Here is a 22,205-nt window from a genome sequence, read left to right on the forward strand (position 1 = left end):
ACCAGTTTCTTTTGTTTTGAATTTTTGTAAATTGTAATGTGCTATATCTGAAGGGATTAACCGCGTAATGTGTAATCTTGTTTTAAAAAAGACTGTCGATTTGACAAAGGCAATTTTAAGTGTAATATAGACTTGCAGAATTTGTTTCTTAAATATATTACATTAAAAAATGGTAATAAAGTGAAACTTTAAAACACATTATCTCAAAACACCTATTTTCCATACCAATATTCAGTCAGTTATAACTTACACAAATTTAGAGATAGATTTCAAATTTTTTTAATAAATTATTCACAATTTAAGGTTGAACGTAAAAATTACAATAACTCAAAATCCAAACTTTTCTGAAGGAGGCACTTTTTCGCTTCCCGCCTCACAACAACAAAGAGCTAGTTGCTTTTCACAAGAACGATATTTGCTGAATCGGTGCTATGTGTCAGAATGTTTCTCTCTCCACACTGCTGTCTCGCAGGTGATGCCACGGTAATTACCCTCAGAGACGGATGGAGCCGTGCTCACCTTTGCATCTTCCACTTGTGCCCTCTCCAGTGCAGCTGCATCGCACACTATTAACGAAGACAGGCTAGACAGCGCACAGACAGACAGCTGCAACCGTTCTTCGCGCTTCGTATAGTGGGCTGAAAGAACGCTGGATTAATTGCTTCCGTACAGAACAAGCTGAGACAAGAATCGAGTTGTTTCGCACGTGTCGTGCAGAAGCGCAACTGGAGCGCAACAGCGGGGACACGTGTGCAAACGAGCGGGTGTTCTTGAATGCTGGCAGGTAACAAGGGGACACGTCACACGTCCCGTTGATTTATCCGCGTCGCTGCCGCCCCCGTGCAAACACGCACCGCAATTACAAGTGGGAAGCGCCAGCATACGAGGGCGAGGTGGGGGGTGCACGCCCCGTTCGCTGAGCGCGCGCGCGCACTCACACACACACACGCACGCACACACACACACACACACACACACACACACACACAGCAGTGTGGGAAAGCGGGGCCTTCAAAACGCACTGCACTCCGCTCTGATTCGTCTCAACTAAAGGAAACAGCGAGAATGACAATTTCTAGTGTCATGAAACTTAACCAAGTGCAGCACACACGACAGGGCGTAGACAAAGTACGAAATCACGAATTCAGATGTAGAATCTGTAAAACAGACACGGCAGTTTTTTTAGCGCAGACATAAAGTATGAAAGCATTTATCCAGATGTAAAATGTATGTTCGGACGCAGGACGATTTTGAAGAAGATAGGTACGCTAGTTTTGTATAGGGCACACAACGATTGTACGTCCGTCAAGTTTGATGAAATCCGCCTTTATAAAACCGGCTACGCTTGTTCAAATTCAGCGGGCACAAGCGAAGAGACTCATAAAAAAACACTAAGTAGCACTAGTGTGTCTCTTCCCCCCGCACCCCGTTTTCACCCCCCCCCCCACCCACCCTCCCGCTGCACCTGGTGAAAGTGAAAATTTGTGTCGTACTGATCTATGGAAAAGTGCGCAAATTATTTACATAGAAAGAAGTGTTGTACTTCGGAAAAAAATTCTTAGGTGTACTCGAAAAGTTTCACAATTTGCGACATGGTCGCGAATAAAACAGTTACCCGAATATAGAATAAATTTCCTATACTTTACGTCTATGGTCACAAATTTTTGTCATCAGACTACCGGTTTCGGTCTATAATGACCATCTCCAGATCTGCTTTATAGAAACATGTCCTAATGTACTGCAGCCACTATTGCTACATTAGGACATGTTTTTATAAAACAGGTGTGGAGATCGTCATTATAGACCGTAACCGGTAGTCTGATGACAAAAATTTGTGACCATAGACGTAAAGTAAAGGAAATTTATACTGCAAATGTAGCACCCGCACAGTCTTGTACGCACCATTTTGTAAAAAATACACTGCCTGTGAGAACAGAATTTTTCCCGGCGTATAGGGTGTTCAAATTAAGTACGGGAATGCAGCCAAGAGAGGTGGATAAGGATGACAGCCTTCTCTTCCTTGGTGTGTTGGGGGAAGGTTGATGTTACCTTGAGACATGCTGTTTACAGGAAACCCACACATACTGACTTGTATCTACAGCATGATAGTTGTAACCATCCGACTCGGCGTGAAGGAGTACTACGCACCCTGTTCACAGGGCCCACGTCATTTCAGACCCTGAGAGTTTGTCAGGTGAGTTAACCTATCTTGAGGTCACCTTACGTCACAAATGATATAGTGAAAGACATATAAAACGTACGTTGCGCTACGGACCAATCTAGCAACGGGCGAGTGACCACAATACCGAGTTAGTACCAAGGTTTTCAGCCCTTCTGCCTTACACAGGGAACATCTTCGCGTCTACATCAAGGCTGGCCGTATTTTCTGGGAGTACAATTTGTAGAGTGTTTTCCGATCTCCACCTAAAATATGGCTCTAAGCACTATAGGACTTAACATCCGAGGTCATCAGTCCGCTAGACATAGAACTAGTTACACCTAACTAACCTAAAGACACCACACACATACATGCCCGAGGCAGGATTCGAGCCTACGACCCTTGTAGCACCGCGGTCCCGGACTGAAACGCCTAGAACCGCTAGGGGACAGGGGCTGGCAATCTCCACCTAAGATAAGGGGCACTTTAGGTACCGTTGAGGATGATCTTGGTCTGCGTAAAGCAGGTTTTCATTGTATTGATTGCAGCTGTGGCATGTCATATATTGGTCAGACTATCACGACCTTGGAGGACCGCTGTAAAGAGCATAAGCGTTACACACGCTTACAGTAGCCGAACAAATCGGCTGTTGCAGAACATTGTTTCAGCGGCGCCGGCCTTCCCATAGAATATGGCAACACCGAGACTCTGGCATGCACCTCCAGCTGTTGGGTTATTGTTATTAAGTAAGCACTCGAGATTAAATTAGCAAGTAACCTTGTAAATAAATATGTAGGTTTTTACTCAAATTTTGAGCGAAATTCTGTTCCTCCATTGTCAAAAAACAGACGGACAGGGTTAGTGCTACCTCACTCGTTGTATAGTAATTTTCACTATTGATAACTTCTGGCGTCGGTTGTGTGGTGGCACTGGTGTTTACTATGCGTGTTATCTTTCCGGAAATGCTGTGCCAACCGAGGTTCTTAATTTGAAAATTTGTGATAAGCTTCTGTGGGATCAAACTACTGAGGTCATCGGTCACTAGACTTACACACTACTTATTCCTACTTAAACTAACTTACACTAAGGACAACACACATACCCACGCCCAAGGGAGGACTCGAACCTCCGACGAGGGAAGCCGCGCGGACCGTGACGGGACGTCTGACACCGAGCGACTACCCCGCGCGGCTCGAGGTTTTAAATTCACGTCTGCAGCATTTACCTGCTGTTTTGCCTTGAAAAGGGCATGATGCTCATCTGTCAACATACCGGCGGTTGTCGACGACGACACCCGGCTACGTTCCCTTAAGTTATTTGAACATACACTAACTATCCGGACATCTATAATTCGACATTAATAAGGGGTCGGTTCTACCTCGCCTTCATGATGGCCTGAATCCTGCTGGGAAAACTTTTTCAGTGAGGTGTCTGAATGGCTGGTCAAAATGGCTGAGTGGCAGGGTGAAAGAATCTGGACAAGTATTAGTCGACATTAATAAGGGATGGGTTCACCCTTCCTTCGCCTTTTTGGCGGCCGGGAACCCACTTGAGAAACTTTCAAGGAGATGTCTCAATGACTGTGGGGGAGTGGCAGCCCATTTTTTCCTCAAAAGTCGAAACCAGGTAAGTTGGACGCTGGGATGTGGAGAGAAATCGATATTCTAACTCGTCCCAAAGGTGTTCCATCGAGTCTGCGTATGTCAGTTCATTTCAAATGCATTATTACCCACAAACAATTTCCTCATAGATGACAGGGTGCAGCCACTGATACAACCAGTCTTCGTCTCCGAACTGTTCCTCTGCTGCACGCTGTACTCATTGCTGTGAAATGTGCTCAAATGCTTCTGCACTTGGCGTTTTCTTAAGCACAGTAAGGGGATCGCACTCTGACCACGAAAAACACCACCTTATCATGACAACATCTCCACTGTACTTCTATGTTGGCATTTGGCATTACACGTAATGACAGGTAAACTTCTCCATTCGCCGAATACAAACATTTTCGCCGGATTGTCGTAGGTAGAGCGTGATTCATCGCTATAAATCACTCGTTTCCATTCATTCATTCCCCAGTGGCGTTGCTCTTGACAACACCTGAATCACCTCTTACCACTGTCTACAGAAATGTGTGGTTAATGATGAGCGGCTCGATCACTGCTCCCCGTTCTTTTTAACTCCCTACGCCCAGTCACTGTTCTAGCTGAACTGATCGTGGCATTTTGAAACTCACGAATGACTCCTTCTTCTGATTTCATACGGTTTTTTCCAAGTACCCACCGCGTCGCTCGACTGTCCCTCTGTGTCAGTGCATGAGGACTGTTTGACCTCGGTTTAACTGTGGATATTCCTTCTCGTTTCCACTTCGCAACCGTACCGCCAACAGTCGACTTGAAGCTTTAGAGGGGTTGGAATGTCACTGATGCATTTGTTACTGAGGTGACATCCAATGACCAGTCCACGTTAGAAATCAGTGAGATCTCCTGATCGACCCATTCTGTCGTTCCCGCTTCAACACTGGCAAGTCCGCATCTTGTGACGTCTAGTCGTCAGTTCCGCGTTACACAGGGGTGTCTGGGTACTTCTGATTTGGTAATATCTCAGATTGTTACCACTATAAGGGATAGCAACAGACATCTTCCCAGTGTGGACACACTTGACCATGGCATGCAAGGAAGGGAGAACTACTGTTTAAGAAAACGAAACGTCAAATTGAGAATTAGCATACAAGGAAAAGGAGGCAGAATGGTTTTTTACGTTTCTCAGATAAAAATTAAGCTATTTAAAAACACCATAAAAGTGTATATAACAGAAAAATACATTCACAGAATTAGTGAACGTTTGTAAAGTAAATTTAAGACTTCAAATTTTCTCACAAGATATGTAATCAAGTATAAAAGCACCTTTTCGTGTTTCTACAGTGTGAAATGGTTCAAATGGCCCTGAGCACTATGGGACTTAACAGCTGAGGTTATCAGTGCCCTAGAACTTAGAACTACTTAAACCTAACTAACCTAAGGACATCACACACATGCCCAAGGCAGGATTCGAACCTGCGACCGTAGCAGTCGCGCGGTTCCGTACTGTATAGTGTGAACCTGCATTTAATGTAAATATATTTGTTACTCACTACAATTACGCCGTGATATGTCATGAAATGATAAATGCAGTCATATCATAGATATTAACTTGTATAAGCTGTCTTTTATAAAATTTTACGGTACACTCAACACTCTCCGCTGTTAATCTCGCATCCAGTGTAAGGGCCGACCGAGAAGTTTTTCCGTTTGAGGGCAAGGCAAGGTTTTATTAGTGTGTCATTCGTGCCTTTCCGACATGCGTGCGGTAAATGCGGATATATGAAATACGGCGACGCTATTACCAAATGCGTCCAAATAGGACGAACGTGCTGTTATTCTTTTCTTGTCTGCCGAAGGACAAGCACCAGTAGACATCCATCGGAGAATGCACAGTGTGTGTGGGACAGCATGTCTGTGGAAAATTCCCGTTGTGGAATGGTGCGCCAAGTTCCATGTTGGTCACGAGTCGACACAAGATCGATCTGGGAGGTCAGTCCTAGCAGCTACGCCAACTCGAGTGGGAGACACTGAAGCTTCCGCCACATAGTCCTGGTCTCTGTCCATGTAAATATCACGCCTTGGCTCCTTTGAAAAGAGCCTTGAAGAATCGACGATTCCTGTCGGTCGACGAAGAACAGCAGGCAGTTCCGCACTCCTTCACGCAGCAAAACGCGGTGTTTTTTTCTTCAGCCTGGTGTGTCGGAGGGATGATTGCCGCAATGCTCGAGGCGATTTTGCCTGATTGGCATATCGATTCTGGACTGTACGGCCTTTTCGACTGCCACTTATAGATTCGACGGGAAGAGATTAAATAAAAGTATTTTTGCGTATGTAAAAATTGAATAAAATGAAAGAGAAAGATTGAGACCAAGATGACTTTGCAAGAGAACAGAACAGAAAATTTGTTTGCAACTAGTTCAGAGGTTTTCTTGTGTGTAGTGCTTTTCGTTATGCTTTAACTAGTTAAGCGCCCGCTGATTCCCTCGCGTGGACTGTATTTCGGCATAGATTTTAATTTTCTGGTTTTCTTTAATCGAATTTTTATGTTGTTCATAAATTGCAACATCTTCTCAACTTTTCACGCAGATTAAGGCTATAGAAGTGCTGTCTTTTTCGCATGTACTTCTGATCAAAAAGCATTTCTGGTAGCCGGCTGGAGTGGCCGAGCGGTTCTGGGCGCTACAGTCTGGAGCTGCGCGACCGCTACGGTCGCAGGTGCGAATCCTGCCTCGGGCATGGATGTGTGTGATGTCCTTAGGTTAGTTAGGTTTAAGTAGTTCTAAGTTATAGGGGACTGATGAACTCAGAAGTTAAGTCCCATAGTGCTCAGAGCCATTTGAACCATTTGAACCATTTATGGTAGCTGTACTTGGATATCTTTATTAATCCTGTGTTTTGAGTTGTTGTGGTGATATGTCCATAAACATTAACTTCCCGACAAGTATTACCTTAGAAGTCAAATAACAGTTGATACAGATTTTGCTTTAAATTCGTTTTAACATAGCGAAAATATTTTCGTAAAAATTTTCATCATTGTTTCAAGCCCTTAGTGTTGAATTTCAGAAGAAAAAGAATCAGATACTAAATCACTTATTTTTACTTCTAACTGACAAGCAAAATACAAACTTTCAGAGATTTAGCTTTTAAAACCCATTCATAATGAAATAGTTTCATAAAAAGTTTCGTCGCCTACATCATCCTCTTAGGGGTTGAATTTCTAAAAACACTGCATTAGTAGTACCTTAATAATGATTTATTTTCAAAATAAACTTTCGCACACTTTTTAACCCATTAATAGATCAATTTCCAAAAATTCTGAAGCAAGTACTTTTTTATATCTGACCGAGAGGCCAAGCGCCAGTTCTCGTAGCTCTAGTTTCAAAATTGCCTTAATAGCGACATTTTTCAGAACACCTTTCATCCCCTATTTCACCCCCTAAGGGATATAATTTCAAACAATACCTTACTAAACAACGCCTTCAGGACAAGATCAATACCCTCTCCGAATATCAAGTTTTTTATGTTTAGCACTTTGGGCTGGGCGATGATGAATCAGTCAGTTAGACAGGACATTTCCTTTCACACTTAGAGATTAGGTGCCTATCTAATTAAGGTGCATTGCACTCGTACAAAGGTAGCACCAGTCCTGTTCGGGGGAAGGCTAGTCTGTCATTTGCACTAACGGCGTACCTTTTACCTCTAGTTGCCTGCATGCTTACCGTAGAAGCATCTTGCGGAAGAAATATATTCGAAGCCCATACAGGAAAGGAGACAATGTTATTGGCTCCGCTGCTTGCTGCAGACCAGAGAAGCGTAAGAGTGATTATAAGCGATTTAGAGAAATCACGGAAAATCTAAATGAGAATGGCCGAACCCAGCTTTGAACCGACGTTTTCCCGAACGCGATTTCAGTGAACTAATCACTGCCCCACCTCGGCTCGGTGCGGAACACAAGACTCTAATTACACTGGCGTTGCTGCGTCTGCTTTACCACCTCTTAGGTCGTCAACAAACACGGAAGACAAGGCTTGGTGGCTGGTGCCCGCGAGAAGAATCAGGTTAAGCGAGTTTGTCGCGCCAGCAAGTGGCGATGCCCAGAGGGGGTGTGCTCGGCCCGCCACCGAGCTGGTCTGCGGCCGAACTTGGCGGAAACACCAGCGGGTCGGGTCGGGTTGGGTGGGTGTGGCGCGGCGCGGCGTGGCGTATCCTCATTGCCCAACTCGGAAGCTGCGGTCGTGTCCCGGCTATCCTCGACAGGCGGGAATTTCCTCTGCAAACAGGCCTGCATCCTCGTCGGTTCGGTATCTCTACGCAAACCCCAAGGAAGCGGGAAACAGTCGACAAACATAGGATCGTACCGACGTCACGGCGAGGCAGGCAGCAGCCCAGGGCGCAGGCGCAGAGGGGACGCAAAATGTGAACCCCCACTCCCTAAAAAAGACAGACGATATAAGAATTAACCAAAGATGTAGTGAGTTCTCCTACCACTCGTGTTGTTATCCTCTGCCTGCGAGAAGCATTCTTTCCCTCAGTCCGAGACTGTGGACGTACACTGTTCTTACATCGTCATTTCGTCCAAGTACCAACACAAAGAAACGACTACTATCGAACAGGTGTTTAAATGGTTCAAATGGCTCTGAGCACGATGGGACTTAACTTCTGAGGTCATCAGTCCCATGGAACTTAGAACTACTTAAACCTAACTAACCTAAGGACACCACACACATCCATGCCCGAAGCAGGATTCGAACCTGCGACCGTAGGGGTCGCGCGGTTCCAGACTGAAGCGCCTAGAACAGCTCGGCCACTCCGGCCGGCCGAACAGGTGTCACATGGGCCGTGGGTCAACAGTGCACTTGGTTCATACAGCTGCAGCCGCGCGGCCTGGGGCGTCTTGTCATGGTCCGTGCGGCTCCCTCCGTCAGAGCTGCGAGTCCTCCCTCGGACATGCGTGTGTGTGTTGTCCTTAGCATAAGTTAGTTTAAGTTAGATTAAGTAGTGAGTAGGTTTAGGGACCGATGACCTTAGCAGTTGTACCAATAAGACCTTACTTCAAATTTCCAAAATTTTTCATACAGCTGCCGTCTAAACAGTTAACTCATTTTCAGCAATGGAGTTTTTGCTGCTACTTTTCTACCGTATTGTAGGATATCAGTTTGGCGAGTGTATGCTGAAGCAAATATACAGGACGTCCATAAATGATGTAAGTCAAGCCCGAAAAGTTTGTCGGGCCGGTGGCTGCCTTCCATACCGTGTTCGAAGGTTTCGTTGCATGTGAGTATCGGATGTCGTCTGTATGAACCAGGCCACACACTGCGCTTTCTGCTGTGTTGTCTACATCTTATAAGGTTTTCAGGCTGAATTCTGCGTCACTTGGAAGGTAAAAAAGGCTTCATGAGTTACCTTATCTCATGTCGAAAACGTTTAAGCTATACAAATTTAAGCAGTATTTATTAAAACAGCCTTAGTATGCGGAATTTTTATTTTAGAAAAGCAGATTTTCTGAGGTGGAGCGGGGAGGGGGTGGGCAACTTTGGCAGTTCTGCCAAGGACGCAGAATAACCTCCGTAACGGCTCTGGACAAATCTAATGTGCGGCGTGGGCAGCACCGGACACGGAAGAACACAGTGCTGCACTCCAAAAATGGGAAAAGGCAGCTGCCATCTTCGACAGTTGTACACCATAATTGGCTCTGAGCACTACGGGACATAACAGCTATGGTCATCAGTCCCCTAGAACTTAGAACTACTTAAACCTAACTAACCTAAGGACATCACACAACACCAAGTCATCACGAGGCAGACACCATAATTACTAACTTTGCATTAATCACTGTCAATACCGTTTCACCAGCTAATTAACCATGTTTAGACAGTTTCCAGAGTATGTGAGACCTTCGTTCTCTCGGCGGATACCACGTTCAAATAACTTACGAGAATCCAGCAGGGTGACGTCGACTACTATCGATATTTCGACGGGGGCACACGCTGTCTTTTTCAAGGGAAAAAACTGCAGCAAGTAAGCACTGTGCAAGCGAATCCAAAATCTCAGTTTTCAGAGAAACTCCGTAAAGTTAACACACCCACACACACACACACACACACACACACACACTCACACACACTGTAAACACTAGCGCCATCACTAAGCAAATATTACCGACGTCGGAGGGTATCGATAGAATAATCAACAGGTGACGTAGCATAAACTGTCACTTAAAACCTCAGTTTCCAAAAAAAACTTCGTAAAGATAAGTACACACACTGTAAATACCAGCGCCATCAAAACCAAAGATGACTGACGTCAGAAGTTATCAATACTGAAATCAATTATCAACGGGTAAGTTAGTATAAACTCCGTAATTTAACTCACGAACGCCTTCTCAAACTCGTGAAATTTATAAAATCCATTGTGTTTCCTCATCTACACTGAAGAGCCAAAGAATAACTGCCCCCGCGAGCACGCAGAAGTGCCGCAACACGGCGTGGCATGGTTCAAATGGCTCTGAGCACTATGGGACTTAACATCTGTGGTCATCAGTCCCCTAGAAATTAGAACTACTTAAACCTAACTAACCTAAGGACATCACACACATCCATGCCCGAGGCAGGATTCGAACCTGCGACCGTAGCAGTCGCGCGGTTCCGGACTGCGCGCCTAGAACCGCTAGACCACCGCGGCCGGCGGCGTGGCATGGACTCGACTAATGTCTCAAGTAGTGCTGCAGGGAATTGACACTATGAATCCTACAGGCTGTCCATAAATCCGTAAGAATACTAAGGGGTGGAGATCTCTTCTGAACAGCACGTTGCAAGGCATCCCAGATATGCCCCTTAATGCTCATTTCTGAGGTGTTTGGTGGCCAGTGAAAGTGTTTAAACTCATAAGAGCGTTCCAGAAGCCACTCTGTTGCAATTCTGGACTTTGGGGTGTCGCATTGTCCTGCTGGAACTGCCCAAGTCCGTCGGAATGCACAATGGATATTAACAGATGCAGGTGATCAGACAGGTTGCTTACGTACGTGTCACCTGTCAGAGTCGTATCTCGACGTATCAGGTGTCCACTCCAACTGCACACGCCCCACACCATTGAAGAGTCCACCAGCTTGAACAGTCCCCTGCTGACTTGGGTCCATGGATTCATGTGGTTGTCTCCATATCCGTACACGTCGACCCTCTCGATACAATCTGAAACGAGACTCGTCCGATCAGGCAACATGTTTCCAGTCATCAACACTCCAATGTCGATGAGCCGGCCGCGGTGGTCTCGTGGTTCTAGGCGCGCAGTCCGGAACCGTGCGACTGCTACGGTCGCAGTTTCGAATCCTGCCTCTGGCATGGATGTGTGTGATGTCCTTAGGTTAGTTAGGTTTAAGTAGTTCTAAGTTCTAGGGGACTGATGACCACAGGAGTTGAGTCCCATAGTGCTCAGAGCCATTTGAACCAATGTCGATGTTGACGGGCTCAAGCGAGACATAAAGCTTCGTGTCGTGCAGTCATCGAGGGTACACGAGTGGACCGTCGGCTCCGAAAGCCCATTTCGATGATGCTCCGTTGAATGGTTCGGACGCTGACACCTGTTGATAGCCCAACATGGAGATCTGCAGCAATTTGCGGAAGGGCTGTGCTTCTGTCACGTTGAACGCTTTTCTTCAGTCGTCGTTGGTCCCGTTCTTGGAGCATCTTTTCCGGCCGCAGTCATGTCGGAGATTTGATGTTTTACCGGATTCTTGATATTCACGGTACACTCGTGAGATGGTCGTACGGAAAAATCCCCACTTAACCGTTACCTCAGAGATGCTGTGTCCCATCGCTCGTGCGCCGAATATAACACCAAAACCAATTAAATCTTGATAACCTGCCATTGTAGCAGCAGTAACCAATCTCACAACTGAGCCAGACACTTGTCTTATATAGGCATTGCCGACCTCAGTGCCGTATTGTGCCTGTTATCATATCTCTGTATTTAAGTACGTCTGCCTACACCAGTTATTTGGCGCTTCAGTGAGTAACAAAGTGAAAATAGAGCCGAAACACCAATTCCGCAGTTTTGCCTCGAACATGGCAGTGTTTGCTGCTGTCGAAATACCGGCAGCTGTCGACGACGTCCCCCGGCTGCAATCTCGTAAGTTTTTGAATTTCCTGGCTAGTTTCGTGTGCAGTATATCAGTCCATATCTGGTAACTGGCGGCGTCCTACCTCTATACATCATTACAGACGACTGTTAATAATAATGTACGTGAGAAGAAGAAGGGATGATTGACACGAGATTTTATTGACTAACAATAAAATCTGTACACAGAAAGGTTTAGATACTTGTTGAGACTAGAGCCTTAGTTACGATCTCGGTTTACCATAACACACATTGAGAATTGTGGAGCACAAATGTTTGAAGATGATGCCTTTAGCAAAACACAGTTTTTTGTTGTTCTTTTCACCCATACAAGGTTTTACATCATCATAAACTGGTTTACGTTTATTTTGTTGTCAGAAAATAAGCAAATGTTAGAAGAGATTCTGTGTGAATTGGAATTAAAGTCATCACATTTCAAATTGACAAAAATATTTACTTAAACAGCATTTTTTTTCGTGTTAGTATCTCTCTTCTGCAGTAAAGCTGATATTTCATGGGTAGTTACCCATATGCAGTCAACAAGGATTTCTTCGCTTTTTCTCTGCTTCTCTGCTTTATGTCTGATTTAACACAAGTGTTGTATTTTGCTAAAGTTGCGTGTGCATAAACTGTTGCAAAGATAGGTGATTTTCACATATGACATACATACGTTTGTTACTGGAAAATTCAGGCACTATCTAGTATAGACGGTCTGATGATAGCGTGTTATATTACTGAAACCACTAATCTGTACAGTAAGTTAGAGATGAAATTACAGCTGATGGTGTTCTTTTACATACATATTGGCTGTTGTTTCGTCATACAGAAAAGCAGAAATGGGTGCACCTAACTACTCATTTAGCCCAATTGTTCTCCCAAGTCCTTTCCTGTCTCTGGCAGCGTTACGCCACGACTCTTCTCCTTGAACTATAATTTCCTTTCCAAATTTCTCCATGGTTTCTTTCATAGCTTTCTCGATGCACAAGTTAAATAAACAGTAATGGAAAGAATTTAATAATTCTGTCACCGTTTGTAGGTGTTAACGAAGTTAATAGACGCGCTACAATAATGTGACATGTGCCCCTGGCATTAATTTTTACGTTATCTTATAAAGCACCACTTGAGCGAAACGCGTAATAAATAAGTTACAAATTTGCAGCCTGCGACTGTTTTTAGAGTCAACTTATAATCCTTCAGCAAAGAATGGAACAGTCGTTTCAGATTTGTAACATAATCTATCTGCTTTCCTGACGCAAGAACATCTAAACATTTTCTTTATTATTAATTTCCATGTGCCATACTCAAGTGTAGTAGAATTACAGTTAATAAATATAACGTTTACTGTGTTCTCGTCAGTGATGAAGACGCACAGATATTTGATGCATTGATGGGTGTGGATGTCGATACGAGCAAAGTATGGTTTATTGCTGAGAGGCAGAGCCCGACAGAGGCCTCCCTGAGGCACGGAGGCCGCTTCAGGCGCCAACAGCGTTGACCAAACCCTGTGGTATTTTTTAAGTGGCCTATAAAAGTCCTCCACAAAGGATGCCAATGCGTTTAGTTGTAGCGAACTTGAGCCCGAGTTCTGCTTTCGTTCTTCTGACGGAGGACTTGAACTCGAGCACAGCTGTGTGTGACTCTCATTGTGTTGACTGAGGACTTGAGTCCGAGCCGACTTTGCGGTTCTCTCGTCTTGTTGATTGTCCACTTCGTGAGACGGTCGTCCTGTTGACTGAGAACTTCAACCATAGCATCACATTGTGGGACTCTCGTTCTGTTAACATAGGACATTAAACTGTTCACCACTTTTTGGGACTCTTGTTATGTTGTCTGCTGATATGAAACCAAGCGCCACTTTGCGGGACTCCCCGTTGTCTTGGTCGAGGACTTAAACTCACGCACTGATTTTTGGGTTAAACATTCTACTGGTTAAGGACTTGAAGCCGACCTCCATTTTGCAGGTCTCTCGTTGTATTGATTGAGGAGTTGAACCTGAACACTGCCTTGCGGGGCTATCTTTCGGTTGATAGTCGTCTTGACCCTGAGTACACGCCGTGGAACTCACGTTCTGTTGATTGACGACTCGAAGCTGAGCTCCACTTTGTGCGAATCGTGGTTTGTTGGTTGTGAAATTGAACCTGAGCACCGATTTGTAGGACTCTAGGTCTGTTGATTGTGGACTTGGATTGATAGAGGAAACAGAACAGATCTAAATAAAAGAGGCACATTTGATATAGGCGCATTTAGCAAGCGCGAAGGTGAAACTCCAGTGGCAGATGTTGCAAGAGAGGCATCCTGCAACGCGGTGTCACTTTCTATTAAAATTATTTGCTGGAGGAACCAACAAATATATTGTTTCCCCCTTCGTATATCTCGCGAAAAGATCACGAAGACAAAATTACAGAGATTCAAACTTAAACGGAGGCTAACTAATAATCGTTCTTCCCCCGAATCGTTCATGACGCTAACAGCAACGGGGAGAAGTGCAATGGTGCGTAAAATAACCTCCGCCACACTCCATAAGGTGGTCTGCGAAGTACTGATGTAGATGTCGAAACCGAACACCACTTTCCTAGGCTTGAAATCAGACCTCGCTGTGCAGGACCTTCGTTCTGCTGACTGCGGACTTGTACCCGAGTACTACACTACTGGCCACTAAAATTGCTACACCAAGAACAAATGCAGATGATAAACGGGTATTCATTGTACAAATATATTATACTAGAACTGACATGTGATTACATTTTCACGCAATTTGGGTGCATAGATCGTGAGAAATCAGTACCCAGAAGAACCGACTCTGGCCGTAATAACGGCCTTGATACGCCTGGGCATTGAGTCAAACAGAGCTTGGATGGCGTGTACAGGTACAGCTGCCCATGCAGCTTCAACACGATACCACAGTTCATCAGGAGTAGTGACTGGCGTATTGTGACGAGCCAGTTGCTCGGCCACCATTGACCAGACGATTTCAATCGGTGAGAGATATGGAGAATGTGCTGGCTAGGGTCTCAGTCGAACATTTTCTGTATCAAGAAAGGCCCGTACAAGACCTGCAACATACCTTTGTGCATTATCCCGCAGAACTGTAGGGTTTCGCAGGGATCGAATGAAGGGTAAAGCCACGGGTCGTAACACATCTGATATGTAACGTCCACTGTTCAAAGTGCCGTCAATGCGAACAAGAGGTGACCGAGACGTGTAACCAATGGCACCCCATACCATCACGCCAAGTGATACGCCAGTATGGCGATGACGAATACAAACTTCCAATGTGCGTTCTCCGCGATGTCGCCAAACACGGAAGCGACCAGCACGATGCTGTAAACAGAACCTGGATTCATCAGAAAAAATGACGTTTTGCCATTCGTGCACCCAGGTTCGCCGTTGAGTACACCATCGCAGGTGCTCCTGTCTGTGATGCAGCGTCAAGGGTAACCGCAGCCATGCTTTCCGAGCTGATAGTCCATGCTGCTGCAAACGTCGTCGAACTGTTCGTGCAGATGGTTGTTGTCTTGCAAACGTCCCCATCTGTTGACTCAGGAATCGAGACGTGGCTGCACGATCCGTTACAGCCATGCGGATAAGGTGCCTGTCATCTAGACTGCTAGTGATACGAGGCCGTTGGGATCCAGCATGGCGTTCCGTATTACCCTCCTGAACCCACCGATTCCATATTCTCGTAACAGTCATTGGATGTCGACCAACGCGAGCAGCAATGTTGCGATACGATTAAGCGCAATCGCGATAGGCTACAATCCGACCTTTATCAAAGTCGGAAACGCGATGGTACGCATTTCTCCTGTTTAAACGAGGCATCACAACGTTTCACCAGGCAACGCCGGTCAATTGCTGTTTGTGTATGAGAAATCGGTTGGAAACTTTCGTCATGTCAGCACGTTGTATGTGTCGCCACCGGCGCCAACCTTGTGTGAATGCTCTGTAAAGCTAATCATTTGCATATCACAGCATCTTCTTCCTGTCGGTTAAATTTCACGTCTGTAGCACGTCATCTTCGTGGTGTAGCAATTTCAATGGCCAGTAGTGTACTCTGGAGCGTGTGCAACGGACAGAGATTGTATCTTGTGCGATACAAAAACCTTAATTACACTAAAAATTCCATCTCCACGCAATTTGTGCTCCACATACTCTCCGCCCGGACAGGCCTCGGAAGTCCCATCGGACCGACCAACCGCCGTGTCATACCCAGTCGATAGGCACCACTGGAGGGAGGTGTGGTCAACACACCGTTGTCAGTTTCCACGACGGGAGCCGCCACTTCCCAATTAATTAGCTCCTCAATTGGCCGCAGAACAGCTGAGTGCACCATGCTTTCTAACAGCGTTCGGCAGACCAGTACGGTGACCCATCCAAGTGCTAGCCAAGCCGGATAGCACTTAACTTCGGTGATCTGACGGGAACCGTTGTTACTACAGCGGCAAGGCCATTGGCTAGCGCCCAACATGGTGCTTTAAAAAATTCCTCCACCACAGAGCTTTCCTAAGGACAAAATTTCTGTGTGGATAAATGTCTGAGGATGTGAAGTGAAAATCAGAATAAAGGGCCAGAATCAAAAACTGAATATGAACGGTAGTGACACAGAAGGAGTGAGAGAGTAAGAGGCAGAGACAGAGAGAAAGGCGGAGAGGGAGAGACAGAGCGAGAGAGGGAGAGATCTGTTTCGTAAACGGCGCTAAGAGGGACCAGAAACTGCCAGGATGATGAAGTTTATGGGAAATAAATTTGTGGATGGAGTCGTGCAGTGGCGAGCGTATCGGTAAATGTTGCCGACGGCCTGAAATCAGCGCCCGGAACAGCTTTGCCGGGGCGCGCGGTCGGCGCATCCACCGGGCGGCGCCAGTTTTGTTTCGCTGTTTTAGCTTCCGGGCGCTGGCGGGTAATCCGGCCCTCATGCAAATGCGGTTTTAAATCGCCGCGGCGTTTGTGGCACGGGCCGCAGCCACTGCAGGGCGGGCGCAGCCGCGGGCCCGCGGCACTTGCCACAAAGCCCACCCGCCCGCCTTACTACAGGCGGCACAAAAATGAAACTCACGTCGTTTTATTTATTGCAATGCCCCCGAAAGGACAGTCGACTAATTGGAAGGATTTTATGGCGCCGATAGTGACTGCTTTTGGTAAAAGCATTCGGAACAAGTTTTCGATTCCGAAATTGCCGACCTACAGAGCTTGGTGCGGAAATGGAAGAATGCTCTGTGCTCGGGAACTTTGTGCAGTCGCTAACTGTTCCAGAAGTGCGCGCCACGGAAGGAGATTCCGATCATTCCTGCACGATGGAACGAGGCGGGTACACGCACATGATTGCTCTGCAGTTCACAATTAAGCGCCTGGTAGAGGGGTCATCGAACCACTTTCACACTGTCTCTCGAGCGCTCCACTCTCTAACAGCGCGCGGAAGTGACGAACACTTAAATATTTCCGTACGAGCTCTGTTTTCTGTTATTTTATTACAATGATTATTTCTCCCCATGTAGGACAACTTGGAAGAATGAAATTTCGTGAAATTTCTGCAACGGAAAACGCCTTTGCTTTAACCCATTGGCTTATATAGCCGGCTCACAATCGGCCGCAGAGGTCTAGTCCGTTATTACATTACTGGCTGAGAGACGAGCCAACCTGCTATAGCTTCTTCTTAGTGTTTCTTCTTCTATGTTAATACATTACATGACATATTATATAACACTGGAAAGCTGGTATGTCGATCTATTTAGTGGTGTATAACACACCCAATTTCTTTCGATATAGCCGGCCGCGGTGGCCGTGCGGTTCTAGGCGCTGCAGTCCGGAACCGCGGGACTGCTACGGTCGCAGGTTCGAATCCTGCCTCGGGCATGGATGTGTGTGATGTCCTTAGGTTAGTTAGGTTTAAGTAGTTCTAAGTTCTAGGGGACTGATGACCTAAGATGTTGAGTCCCATAGTGCTCAGAGCCATTTGAACCATTTTTTTCTTTCGATATTTTGCGAGTTATAAGCAGTCGTTTTCAAGTTTTGTTAGGTTTATCCCCCCCCCCCCCCCCCTAATCTCGTCAAGAAAACAATGTCCAGAAGTTGTGTGGTGTGCAAAGCAAGGAAGACAGAAAGTGATAAACGATATGAGTGTGAGAAATGTTTAGCGGCCTTGTACAAGCTTGTATTTTTTCTGGTATACTACATCAACAAGAATTCCTAAAACAGTATTATCTTTACTCCTCATCACTTCAATACATAGTAAGGACAGATTTATACAGAATTCCTGTCAAAAAGACACAAAATTTTGACGAGAGTTAGAAAAACAAAATATGCTGATTTTCGTAAATTTAAATAACACATATATTAGTAAGTGACGGATTAATGATTGCCACCTCAAATCGCGTATTATCTCCGTGACACTCTCTCCCGTGTTTCTGGATGATAAAGAAACGAGTTGCCCTTCTTTGAATTTTTTCAGTGTCCTTTGCAATCCAATCTGGTAAGGATCCAATACTGCACAGCAGCACTCTAGCAGAGGACTAACAATCGTAGTGTAGCCAGCCTCTTTAGTAGACCTGTTGCATCTTCTAAGTGTTCTGTCAATTAAACGCAATCTTTGGTTTGCATTCTTCAGAACATTTATCTATATGATTAATCCAATTTCAGTTGCTCGTAATTGTAATTCCAGATACTTAGTTGAACTGTCAGCATTTACGTTTGTGTGATTTATCATGTAACCGTAATTCATTGGATTCCTTTTAGTACTCACGTAGATGACTTCGCACGTTTCGTTATTTAGGGTCAGTTGCCACTTTTCGACCCTGCAGATACCTTGTCTAAATCTTTTTGCCACTTGTTTGGATTCCTTATTGCTTTTCTAGACGGTAAATGACAGCATCATCTGCAAACAGTCTTAAGATGACTACTCATATTGTCTGCTAAATCGGTTATATGGATCAGGAACAGCAGAGGGCCTATAATACTTCCGCGGAACGCCAGATATCACTTCTGTTTTACTCGATGAATTTGCGTCAATTACTACGAACTGTGATCTTTCCCACAGGAAATCCCGAATCCAGTCGCACAACTGAGACGATACTCCATAGACACGCAACTTGATTATAAATCTCTTTTGAGGGGCGGTATCAAAAGATTTCTGGAAATCTAGAAACTTTTAATCAATTTGACATTACGTATCGATAGCATCCATTTCTTCGTGAGCATAAGGAACTAGTTGTGCTTCACAAGAACGATATTTTCTGAATCCCTGCTACGTGTCAACAGATCGTTTTCTTCAGGTAATTCATAACGTTCAAGCACAGTATAGGTTACAGAGTTCTACTGCAAATCGACGTCAGCGATATGAGTCTATAAGTCATCGGATCACTCCTACTCCCTTTCTCGTATATTGGTGTGATCTCTGCTGCTTTCCAGTCTTTAGGCATGGGTCTTCCGTCGAGCAAGCGGTTGTTTATTTATTTGTTTACACGTCAAGTTGCGTAGGACCAAATTGAGGAGCAAATCTCCAAGGTCATGGAACGTGTCAGTACAAGAAATTACAACATAAAAGTAATAACAGATAAAAATAAATGTTTATGAACCCTAAAAATGTCGGGCTACAAGTTTAAGCAAACGCAGTCAACAATACAACAAGAATCAGCTGAATTTTTCAAGGAACTCCTCGACAGAACAGAAGGAGTGACCCATGAGGAAACTCTTCAGTTTCGATTTGAAAGCTCGTGGATTACTGCTAAGATTTTTGAATTCAAGTGGTAGCTTATTGAAAATGGATGCAGCAATATACTGCACACCTTTCTGCACAACAGTTAAGGAAGTCCGATTCAAATGCAAGTTTGATTTCTGCCGAGTATTAACCGAGTGAAAGCTGCTTATCCTTGGGAATAAGCTAATACTGTTAACAAGAGAGGCCAATGTCAAAATACCCAGACTGGTGAACAGGGGTCGACAAGAGGTTCGTGAATTCCCACCACTTATTGCCCGAATCGCCCGTTTCTGAGCCAAAAATATCCTTTTAGATTGGGAAGAGTTACCCCAAAATATAATACCATACGACATAAGCGAATGAAAACAAGCAAAGTAGGCTAATTTTCGTGTCGAACGATCACTCACTTCAGATACACTTCGGATAGTAAAAATGGCAGGATTAAGTCTCTGAACAAGATCCTGAACGTGGGCTTGGAAGGCTTGCCACGACAGCTTACTATCTATCTGAACACCTAGAAATCTGAAATGTTCAGTTTCACTAATCATACGCCCATTCTGTGAAATTAAAACGTCAGGTTTTGTGGAATTGTATGTTAGAAAATGTAAAAACTGAGTCTTACTGTGATTTTGCGTTATTTAATTTTCTACAAGCCATGAACTTAGGTCATGTACTGCACTGTTTGAAAACGAGCCAATGTTGCTCACAACATCCTTTACTACCAAGTTAGTGTCATCGTATACACTACTGGCCATTAAAATTGCTACACCACGAAGATGACGTACTACAGACGCGAAAATTAACCGACAGGAAGAAGATGCTGTGATATGCAAATGATTAGCTTTTCAGAGCATTCACGCAAGCCTGGCGCCGGTGGTGACACCTACAACCTGCTGACATGACGAAAGTTTCCAACCGATTTCTCATACACAAACAGCAGTTGACCTGCGTTGCCTGGTGAAACGTTGTCGTGATGCCTCGTGAAAGGAGGAGAAATGCGTACCATCGCATTTCCGACTTTGATAAAGGTCGGATTGTAGCCTATCGCGATTGCGGTTTATCGTATCGCGACATTGCTACTCGCGTTGGTCGAGATCCAATGACTGTTGGCAGAATATGGAATCGGTGGGTTCAGGAGGGTAATACGGAACGCCGTGCTGGATCCCAACGGCCTCGTATCACTAGCAGTCGAGATGACAGGCATCTTATCCGCATGGCTATAACGGATCGTGCAGCCACGTTTCGATCCCTGAGTCAACAGATGGGGACGTTTTCAAGACAACAACCACCTGCACGAACAGTTCGACGACGTTTGCAGCAGCATGGACCATCAGCTCGGAGACCATGGCTGCGGTTACCCTTGACGCTGCATCACAGACAGGGGCGCCTGCGATGGTGTACTCAAGGACGAACCTGGGTGCACGAATGGCAAAACGTCTGGTCAATGGTGGCCGAGCAACTGGCTCGTCACAATATGCCAGTCACTACTTTTGATGAACTGTGGTATCGTGTTGAAGCTGTATGGCCAGCTGTACCTATACACGCCATCCAAGCTCTGTTTGAGTCAATGCCCAGGCGTATCAAGGCCGTTATTACGGCCAGAGGTGGTTGTTCTGGGTACTGATTTCTCGGGATCTATGCACCCAAATTGCAGGAAAATGTAATCACGTGTCTGTTCTAGTATAATATATTTGTCCATTGAATATCCGTTTATCATCTGCATTTCTTCTTGGAGTAGCAATTTTAATGGCCAGTAGTGTATATATGTTAAGCACGGAGCTGTTATATCGGCATATCCTGAAAGGAATCTAATTCGTAAACAAACTGGACCTGAGGGCTACCCTTTATTAAGTGATTTAAGCTGCTTTTCTATACTGAGTATTTCTGATTTTATGTTACTTATTTTGGCAGCACTTCTTCATTCGAAATCAGCAATATTTGCGTCGTATTTTTTGGTAAACGATTTTCGGAAAGCTGTATTTAGTAACTCCGCTTAGTTGGCACTGACATCGGTAGTATTTTCTTCGCTGTCGCGAATTGAAGTTCGCTTGAGTTTAAGGCACTGTGCGATATCGTTGAAAACCTGCCTATCCACCGACGATTTTACCTGCTTCTCCGTGGGAGCCCGTAATCGGTTCGTAGTCATGGAACTGGCACTTCTGATAACCAGTATATCAGCCGCTCATCTAGCGCTCAACTCGCAACAGGTGGCAGATCTGTTCATCTATACCAACACAACGCAGGCCACATTGCGCTGTTTGTAGCGTAGAGTAATTCCGACTCACAATCATTTCTCCTTTTTCATGTTCCATTCGCGAAGGGTGTAAGGGAAGACCGGTTGTCGGCAACCTTCTGTATGAGCTCGAATTACTCTATTTTTTCCTTCGTGCTTATCTCGCGAGGTGTTTGTGGGAAGAAGTACTATTGGTTATATTTTGCATGACTCTTCCTGGAAGGCGCGCTCTTGGAATTTTAACCGTAAGCCTCTCCGCAAGGCACAACAATCTATGGAGCTTACGCCACTGGAATTTGATGAACACCTCTGTAATGTTCTCGTCTTTCCTAGACGAACCCATCATGAAATGTGGGGCTTTTCGTAAGATATTCCCTATTTTCTCTGTTAACTGTCTCTTGTAATAACCCCAGATATAGTAGTGATCATTGA

The sequence above is a fragment of the Schistocerca nitens genome, chromosome 2 (genome assembly GCF_023898315.1).
Source record: "Schistocerca nitens isolate TAMUIC-IGC-003100 chromosome 2, iqSchNite1.1, whole genome shotgun sequence".
NCBI classification, from domain to species: Eukaryota; Metazoa; Arthropoda; class Insecta; order Orthoptera; family Acrididae; genus Schistocerca; species Schistocerca nitens.